This window comes from Salvelinus sp. IW2-2015, linkage group LG18, assembly GCF_002910315.2.
Source record: "Salvelinus sp. IW2-2015 linkage group LG18, ASM291031v2, whole genome shotgun sequence".
Taxonomy (NCBI): Eukaryota; Metazoa; Chordata; class Actinopteri; order Salmoniformes; family Salmonidae; genus Salvelinus; species Salvelinus sp. IW2-2015.
Window position 1 is genome coordinate 34,883,786 of NC_036858.1, and position 8,170 is coordinate 34,891,955.

The following is an 8,170-nucleotide window of genomic DNA, read 5'->3' on the forward strand; positions in this document are numbered from 1 at the left end:
ATTCCCAATCAAACAACAGCCCTGCCATCTCTAATAGAAAGAGCAGATCTGTCCAGCAGACTGAGTGTGGAAACACGCATGCGCAGCTCCCCCTTGGGTACTGAATACAATTCGGAAGGGTTGCAGTTTGCTCAAAGTCCGCAGGGGTTCGCTGGTGTCACTCCCACGACAATTTCAGCTCAAGCGGCCCTTATTCTAGAACAGGAAATAATCTACCTCCGAGGAAAAGGATCTATTCGCCCAGTGAGGGAAGCATACAAAAATATGGGTCATTATCTGAAATATTTTCTCGTGCCAAAAACAGACGGTGGCATGAGACCGATCTAAGATTTGAGGTTGTTGAACAAATCATTACAAAACCTACCTTTTCGCATGTTAACACACCGCCGTCTATTCAAAGCAGTCAGACAGGCAGATTATTTCACCACGGCTGATAACCATTACACAGCAATGTCACCACAGCCTATCCTACTGGCAAAACCCGAGCATGCTCTCAGCTGGTATCCAGCTGGGTCCAGTAGACTTGCGGGTTGTCATACAGATGATGCCTCCGGGCCTTGGTGCGGCTGGCTTCCGGGTTAAGCGGGCGTTGTGTCAGGAAGCAGTGCGGCTTGGTTGGGTTGTGTTTCGGAGGACGCACGGCTCTTGACCTTCGCCTCTCCCGAATCCGTACGGGAGTTGCAGCGATGGGACAGGACTGTAAATACCAGTTGGATACCACAAAATTGGGGAGAAAAAAAGGGGTAAAATAAAAAGAAGCCTCCCTGAGGATGCATACCGACTAGTTAGTGGGAAGAACGTTTTTTGTATGCTGTAGCATTGAGATTTCCCTTCACTGGAACTAAGGGGGCGGCAGGTAGCCTAGTGGTTAAAGCGTTGGACTTGTAACCGAAAGGTTGCAAGATTGAATCCCTGAGCTGACAAGGTAAGAATCTGTTGTTCTGGTCCTGAACAAGGCAGTTAACCCACTATTCCTATGCCGTCATTAAAAATAAGAATTTGTTCTTAACTGACTTGCCTAGTTAAATAAAGGTTAAAAAAAAGGGGCCTAGCCCGAACCATGAAAAACAGCCCCAAACCATTATTCCTCCTCCACCAAAATGTACAGTTGGCACTATGCATTTGGGCAGGTAGTGTTCTCCTGGCATCTGCCAAAACCAGATTAATCCGCTGGACTACCAGATGGTGAAATGTGATTCATCACTCCGGAGAACACATTTCCACTGCTCCAATGTCCAATGGTGGCGCGCTTTACACCACTCCAGCCGATGCTTGGCGTTGTGCATGGTGATCTCAGGCTGCTTGACCATGGAAAGCCATTTCATGAAGCTCCCGATGAACAGCTCTTGTGCTGACATTGCTTCCAGAGGCAGTTTGGAACTCGGTAGTGAGTGTTGCTACTGAGGACAGACAATTTTTATGTGCTTCAGCACTCGGCGATCCCTGTGAGCCTGTGTCGGCTGAGCCGTTGTTGCTCCTAGATGTTTCCACTTCACAATAACAGCACTTACAGTTGACCGGGCCACTCCAAGCAGGGCAGAAATTTGACAAACTGACTTGTAAATGTTGGAATCCTATAACGGTGTCACATTGAAAGTCACTGAGCTCTTCAGTACGGGCCATTTTACTGCCAACGTTTGTCTATGGAGATTGCATGGCTGTGTGCTCAATTTTATACACCTGTTGTCGCTGAAATAGTCGAATCCACTAATTTGAAGGGGTGTCCCCATACTTTTAGAGATGTAGTGTACCTGAACGGGAACGTCTTAAGTGACGGGTTAGCTCTGGCGGTTATAAAGACTATACAGAGTGCTATGGCTAGTTCAACAAGGTCTCTACACATACAGGTGGCATGTGTTTGCAAGCACATAGTGAAGACCCATTTCACTGCAGTATCGGTATCATACTGAGCTTCCTTCAGAGTCTAATTGATAAAGGCCTTTCTCCTTCTACATTGAAGGTCTATTTGGCTGCTATATTGGCTTACCACTCTGAAATAGATAGTATAGATGGGAAGCCACATTTTGGCCTCTCGGTTTATGAAGGGCACCTGTCGTCTGCGCCCGCCTACACGTCTATTCCCCAGATGGGATTTGGTCACAGTTCTGGATGCGTTAACTAACTCTACTTCCGACCATAGAGACACAATAGAATAAAAATTCCTCTCGTTTAAAACAGCACTACTATTAGCCCTTGCCTCCGCGAAACGGGTGGGTGACCTGGCGGCCCTTCTCCGTGCACCAGTCATGCATGGTGTTCTCGGAGGACAAGTGGAGGGCTACATTGACACCTAACCCCGCTTATTTGCCTAAGATCATTACATCTGGTTTTAAATCTATGGTTATTGATCTGGCTACGTTCTCCCTCCTCCTTTCCGCTCTGAGGAAGAGGTGTGTCTTTACACCCTGTCCGTGCGCTCTCGGACAAGCAGCCTGCGCCGCTATGACCAGTTGTTTGTGTGCTTTGGTACACAAGCACAGTCTAAGGCTTTGTCCAGAGAACGACTATTTCGCTGGATAGTTGAAGCTATCTCTTTGGCATACTCCTCTGCAAGGAAGGCTCCCCCCAGAGGGACTTAAAGCGCATTCTACTAGAGGTGTGGCAACATCTGGACACTACTTTGGGTCGTTACATTGGACGATGTATGTTGGGCAGCTTCTTGTGCCACACCTCACACTTTTGTCAGGTTCTATAGTCTTGACATGACTGCTTCTTCGTTGTCACATACAGTACTGGCTGCAGCCAGACGTTAGTTCCCACAAAACATGTGCTGTACACATCGCTTTGGGCCCTACATGTCCACACTATAATCTCTTCTACCAATACATAGTTATAGAAGAAGGTTATTCTTTACAATGACCTGTGTTACCTATTTCTTATTAATTGTATCACATAGCCTGCAGGCTTTGCTTGTCTTATCCCGGTTTAATCCATTTTACAATAAGGCTGTAACGTAACAAAATGTAGAAGAGGGTCTGAATACATTCCGAATGCACTGTATTCCCTGAATTTTAGTACACTGACGATACTGTATGTTTCTTTGTGAATGGCAATTTCACCATGACCACTAGTTCTTAGCTATAGATTGTTATACCAGATAATGTGATTTAACCAAAGATTTATGATATTCAATTACTGGGAGTTACAGGATAGGTTGTTTGGTGTAGCACAGAGAATTTAACCCATCTCAACGATGCCGTCTTAATCCTTGATTCAGGGAAACAAGAGTCTCATAAAATGTCTGCGTTCAGTTGCAGGGGGTCAGTTTGGATTTAAAAAATGCTGTTATTAAAATACCTTTTGCTCCATGACATAATCCAACAATTTATAAGCTGCCATCTTGTCTATTTCAAGTCTTCTCTCATTAATCAAAGCAGGTCTCGGTTATCATGCCATGCAGCTCTTTGGGGTGTACACCCATCTGTCTCGATCAATGAGAGAACACTTGAAATAGACGATGTCTGCAAGAATCTTTGGGTAAATCACATTATCTGATGTAACAATATGTAGCTACAGTTCCCTGCACTTGTGTGTCTCTACAACTGAGAAACACCCAGACACACTGAACTGTAATACAGTGTTCATACAATGTTTTGTTTATTTACTTTTACCATATAACATACCCAGTTCTCTTGATTTAGCATTAAATTGTGTACCCTTGTATTTTAGATTTTGACAAAAACATTTGTTGGACATCTGAATGTCTAGCATCTGTTTGATGCTACATAGCCCTGTACAGGTCATATAAATATATTCTCTGAATCCATGAAGTCATACAAATTTCCAAGATATTTTGAAAGAAAAGATCCATATTTATTTCATGGTGATTCTGCATCAGGGCTCTACAACCCTGTTCATGGAGAGCTACTGTCCTGTAAATTTTCCCTCAACCATAATCTAGCACACCTGATTTTAATAATTAGTTGGTTGATAAGCTGAACCAGGTTAGTTACAACTGGGGTGGGAGCAAAAACATAAAAGGAGGGTAGCTCTCCAGGAACAGGGTTGGAGACCCATGTTCTACACACGGTCTTATGCTGAGCCACACTGGCTGTGTTTACAGAGGCAGGCCAATTGTGATCTTTTTTCCCACTATTTGGTCTTAATCACATATCTTTGTCAGAACTGATCTGATTGGTCAAAATACCAATTATTGAAAAAAAGATAAGAATTGGACCGACTGTGTAAACGCAGCCATAGTCCTTTATCCGTCTTCTGTACACTGGCAATGGTGTTTGGTATGGTGGGTTGGGGAAGCTGAGACTCTGAGCTAATGGCGAATGTTCTTGTCCTGTCTACGGTAAGTGTACAGCTGGGTAAGACTCTGCCAAAAGTGGTGTTGGGCTTCTTATTAACCACCAACTGTTTGGTCCTCTTGCAGAAGATTTGCTGGTATTGCACGTCTGCTGGAAAGACATAGTCGTGGTGTAAGCATGTGGAAGAGATGTAGGGCAACATGCCTTTGTTGGTAAAGGTGTCAACCAAATGGGACCTTTTAGCGTATTGTTTAGGGACAATGAGGGGACATTGGGAGCTGCTTTTGAGAGGAAAGATCAGTCAACAAAGTGAGTGGGCTGGGGGTGTGAAAAGTCTTTGGAAGGAAGTTCTTACACAGTATGAATAGTTATATTGGAGATAAGGAGAAATGGCACCTCAATTGCTCTCATAGACAACAATACATTTACCGTCTAAGCAGAACCCTGCACAACCAAAACCTCCTTTCTCATCTCAAAGTACTGTCTGTAAATGAGGTGGTTGTGTCATTACTGTTGTAGTCTTGATTTTTATACCCTTCAGTGTCCCTTTCTGGTTTCTGTCCCACAATCTTGTTGTGCTCTATAACAGCAAGGTGTGTCCGCTCCCTCATGCGTGTATCCAAAATGTCACTGCTTTGGGGTATTTTTCAGCAGGGCACTGGGGAATGACTCTAGATAACCCGGGTTTTACAAAAAGAAAAGGTTAAAAAAAACACTTGTAACCCCATAACAAACACTACCCAATTCATGTTTATACCATGCTTACTGTAAATTGAGCTACCTTAGTAAATATGCCAACTTACCTTCACCTTGTACAGAGCTAGAGGTTGGAAGAGCATGTGGGTGGAATCAGATTCTGTACCACCTACAACAAAATACACAATTTAACCACCCCACTAATTGTATTGATGTCTTTTAGACTGGCTAGCTTAGCATAACTAACATGGACATTTCAATATTGTCAGTTTGCTGTTAGCTAACTACGCTTAGACTTTGCTAACGCCTGCAGATCTTACAACTCCTGGATAAATATTTTAATTATCAGCTAACCAGACCACATGTTATAGCAATTTTTTTGTCGATGACGTACACGCCACCATTGGTTGTTCCCTCGCCTCACCTTAGCTGTGGTACGCGCCCAATATTGTGCATCAATTCAGGCTTAGCCTAGACCAAAATAGTGTATTTTATAAACAATACACATGCAAACGACATCATCAAACAAACATCAACTGATCACACCTGCCCAGACCCACTAGCACACATCACTTTCCCCCACATGGCCTGAAACTGCACCATTTTTTTCTCTCTCCGTAGCCTAGCACTTTCATTATTTAAATAATAAATCATTTCATTTTTCCATTGTATTAATGATGGCCGAGTGATTAATTTCCACGTTTTTTGTATACATTTTCTCAAGATGAGTGATGAAAAGAGAATCGTTCAACCCGTCGGGTATCTCACTACACCCCATATGCCATGTCTTGTAGTAAGCAGACAGACGGATTAAAGGTAAATGTTCATTGTAATAATTCTGACAGCCAACTTTCTAGCTCCGTTTACAACTTCCGGACTTTATAGCGTTCCCAGAAAGCATGGTTGGATTTTTGATTATTGAGTCATTATTTTACACTTAAGACATGACTTGGGCCGGCGTTATAATTGGAGTGCCTTAGGAGGCATGGCCCGCCCTACCGTACCTCCTTGCCCGTCCAAATAAAATATTGAAATATTGATTTATTTGACTGAGACACGCATCGACAGAAAGACGCATCAATCTCAGATAAAGCATCTGATCGAGCGAAACAGCGCCCCTCTGTCTCAGCATGTGTAAACCATGTATCTGATGCTGTTTAGACAAAAATAGGACTAGATACAGATCTCTGGTTTCAGCATCTTGCAAATTGGAGAGCTCGCGATTGCACAGTGCACTGTTCGGATGCTAGCTTCCCCTAAAGTAAGTGTATGTTTTGCCACAATTATATAATTACTCCTGTCTAAATAAAACAATTAAAAATACTTCACTTCATTGAAGCTGATGAGCTGTCTATGGTCTTTACCATTGTTGATATAACAAGTTTACTGGAGAACTGAGACGAAGTAGAGACTCTGGACAGGGTGGATTAGGTTTAATTAAAAGCAATTTATTCAGAGGTAAAAATATCTGAAATAGCGTGCACGGACCCTTTCATCAAGCTCAAATGGAACTCTCTGAAAAAAGCCCAGATAACAGAGTGCATATACATTTTATACAGTACAGAAAGTAGGTTGAGTCTGGAAGTTCTGGTCCTCTGGTTGGTTCTGATGAGTTGGGCGAGGTCTCCTTCAGGCCAGTATCACTGTCCCATTGGCTCTGAGTAGAGTTCTTTGTCTTCAGAAATGTTCAGCTAAAACAGGAGATTAGGTGTGTGCGTAGATGTTCCTATTTTGACATTTCTGTGTGTCTCTGTAAAATGTTCAGACTGAAGAGGAGTTTTTGTGTGTGCGTAGATGTTCCTGTCTTATCTGTGTTTATGAAAGGTTTACGTCAGCCCTCTGTCCTTGGGTATGTGTGTGTCTCAGTTTCTCGTGATATGCAGTACCCGGCACCACTTTTCTTATCAGTCTTTATGAAAAAGGCCTGTGTCAGCCATCTGTCTCTGGGTGTGTGTGGGTTTCCGTATCTGCTATGAGTTTGTGAGAAACCCTGTTTGGAAAGAYMTTAGTTATAACAATGTATTAGCAAATATGCTTGTGTTATAATAAATGATATTTATTACACCATTACACCCATGAACAAATGTGAGGTATTTCCTGCCTATGGAAATCAAACGCCGGTCCAACTGATTTGTTCTGCGGCAGGACCTGGACATAACTCTGCCGTTATGATGTAAAATGTGTGAATTTTGTCTCTTGTATAGTGCATGCTATACATTATCTTTATACTGGATTAATCGTACAAATTCGTTAACAGTAATTTCGTTCGCTATGCTCCAACTTTCCCTCCATTTTGTGCCAACATCAGTTCTTTTCAAGTCTTGGTTCCAATAGTTTTTTCTAAGAGATTGTCAATTGAATATGCTCACTGCAAGGTTTTGTACATCTTACTTATCATATGAACATCATTTTCTGACTCAAGTAAGATTCCCTCAAGGTTGCGCAGATGTCTAAAATATATATATTTTTTAAATTTAATTGCATGTATTTGAAACTATCTACATTGGTCAGTCAAAAATGACTTTTTAACTCTGTCATTGAAATAAATGTATTTTCTGTTATCAAGTAATTTACGGTTTATTTTTAATTTAATTTTTATTGCCATTATTAAAAACATTCCACGTTAATTTGATAAGTTACTTTCTAAATGTAATCATTTACAGTTACCTGTCAAATTGCAATCTGTAACGTAACTTTTGGATTACTCAAACTCAGTAATGTAATCTGATTCATTTTATTGGATTACTTTCCCCTTGAACGGCATTAGAGGAAGACGAGAAGGATCCATCAAGCACATTTGGTGTGTCATTTATAGTGGTATGCCTTGTGGTCAGACTCGCTCAGGTGGAACAAACTTACACTTGCGCCTTTTTTCAATGCTGAATTGAATGTGATTGAGAAAACAGAAAGAAAGATGTTATGTATTTTTTCGCAAACCTTTCTGATTTTAAAAGTAATCAAATAAGTAATTAAGTAGTTTTTCAAAAGTATCTGTAATCTGATGACAATATTACAGCTGGTAATGTACCTGATTACAGTTTTTAGTAATCAGATTACATGTACATGCTTACATGTAATCAGTTACTCCCCAACAGAACACTCGTAAATCTTAATAAATGCCTAAGCATAAAAGTATGTGTTGTATTGAATTTCAAAGAGAAGCTGTGTTTTGTCCACATTGTGCAGGACATACCCATACAGTACAGCAGATGGCAGCA